Genomic DNA, 2,514 nt, shown 5'->3' with positions numbered 1-2,514 from the left:
CTGATCCACACAGCTTCCTTAGCGAGCTTCGATCTTTGCCGCAATGTACTCACCTCCGTTGTAGAATCCGCGATTCTGACTTCCTTGAAGCTTCTCCAGCTTACGGCACCACCATTGAGCATGAAAACGAAACCAGCTTGTGATTTCATGTCATCTCTATCTGTTTGAAAACTTGAGTCCGTGTATCCATTAACACGCAGCTCAGTGTCTCCTCCAAACACTAGGATAGAATCCTTAGTTCTTCTCAAGTACTTAAGGATGTTCTTGACGGCTATCCAGTGACTCTCACCTGGATTTCCTTGGTATCTACTCGTCATGCTCAAGGCATATGAGACATCAGGGCGTGTGCATATCATGGCGTACATGATTGATCCAACAGCGGAAGTATAAGGGATCGTCTTCATGCGTTCAACATCATGGGGTTCGGAGGAAGATTGAGTTTTGCTCAATATCGTCCCGGTTACCATAGGTACCAATCCCCTTTTGGATTTGTCCATGCTGAACCGTCGAAGAATCTTATCAACATAAGACTCTTGACTTAGTGCCAATATCCTCTTGGATCTATCTCTATGGATCCGGATACCTAATATGCGTTGTGCTTCTCCTACATCCTTCATTTGGAAGTGGTTACCTAACCACTTCTTAACAGAAGACAACATTGGAATATCATTTCCAATGAGTAGTATGTCATCGACATACAAGATTAGGAACAAAACATTGCTCCCACTGAATTTCATGTATAAACACGGTTCCTCAACACTTCGAGTGAAACCATTCTCTTTTATCACATGATTAAATCGATGATTCCAACTTCTAGATGCTTGCTTAAGACCATAAATGGATCTCTTTAGCTTGCACACTTTGTTAGGATTTTTAGAATCAACAAAACCTTCGGGTTGTATCATGTACACCTCCTCTTCTAAATGCCCATTTAGAAAAGCGGTTTTGACATCCATTTGCCATATTTCATAATCATGAAATGCGGCAATCGCTAACAAAATCCGTATGGATCTTAGCACGGCTACGGGTGCGAAGGTCTCATCATAATGGAGACCTTGGACTTGGGTAAATCCTTTTGCAACTAGCCTAGCTTTGTAGACATCATCATGTCCTTCTATGCCATTTTTGACTTTGAATATCCATTTTCATTGAAGAGGTCTTGCCCCTTTAGGCAAATCTACCAAGTCCCAAACTTGGTTTTCATGCATAGAATCCATTTCGGACTTCATGGCTTCAAGCCATAAGGAGGAATTTGGACTAGAGATTGCGGCCTTGTAGGTGGCGGGCTCGTCACTATCTATAAGCAACACATCGAGTGTTCCATCTTCTTCGATAAGTCCCATATATCGATCGGGATGGCGAATAACTCGGCCCGTTCTTCTAAGAGAAGGAGGAGTAACCGCGTTAGATGACGAATGAACTTCTTCTTGCGCCTCTATGTCGGTTTGTGGCTCTTGAACTTCATCAAGTTCAAAATTTCTCCCATTCTGTCTCCTAGAAATAAAATCACTTTCTTGGAAGACAGCATTGCGAGACACAAATACTTTGTTCTCTTGAGGCTTATAGAAGTAATAGCCTCGTGAGGCCATGGGATAACCTACAAAAATGCATTTTTCGGATCGTGGTGCCAACTTGTTATCATTTTTAATTTTGACATAAGCATCACAACCCCAAATTTTCATATGGGATAGATTTGGAACCTTTTCTCTCCATATCTCATATGGAGTCTTTTCAGTTGCTTTGGTTGGACTTACGTTCAAAGATTTTATTGCGGTTTGAATTGCAAATCCCCAAAACGAGTTCGGTAACTCGGTTTGACTCATCATGGATCGAACCATATCAAGTAAGGTTTGATTCCTCCTTTCGGCAACACCATTAAGTTGTGGTGTTCCGGGTGGAGTAAGTTGTGATATAATACCACAACCTTTCAAGTGTGAATCAAATTCAAGGCTAAGATATTCTCCACCACGATCGGATCGTAGTGCCTTAATCCTTTTGTTCAATTGGTTCTCTACTTCGTTTTGAAATTCTTTGAATTTGTAAAACGCTTCACTCTTATACTTCATCAAATAGATATACCCATATCTACTTAAGTCATCGGTGAAGGTAATAAAGTAGTCATAATTACCACGAGCTGTGATACTCATTGGTCCACATACATCGGTGTGTATGAGTCCCAATAGTTCACTAGCTCGCGTCCCTTTACCACTAAAAGGATTACGAGTCATTTTGCCAAGTAGGCAATATTCGCATGTACCATATGATTGATAGTCAAATGGTGTAATCACATTAGTCGAAATTAATCTTTTGATGCGATTCTCGTTTATGTGACCTAATCGACAATGCCAAATGAACGCTTCACTTGGGTCACTTGATTTGAGTTTTTTTATTGAATGTTATAGATATCATTAGTCGGATTCGAGGTCTCTAAAATGTAAATGCCATTGATAGAGGAAGCTTGGCCTATAACCAAATCGTTCCTTGAAATAGTACAACGATTGTTCTTAATGACAA

The sequence above is a fragment of the Silene latifolia genome, chromosome 8 (genome assembly GCF_048544455.1).
Source record: "Silene latifolia isolate original U9 population chromosome 8, ASM4854445v1, whole genome shotgun sequence".
Classification (NCBI taxonomy): domain Eukaryota; kingdom Viridiplantae; phylum Streptophyta; class Magnoliopsida; order Caryophyllales; family Caryophyllaceae; genus Silene; species Silene latifolia.
This window is presented reverse-complemented; position numbering follows the sequence as displayed.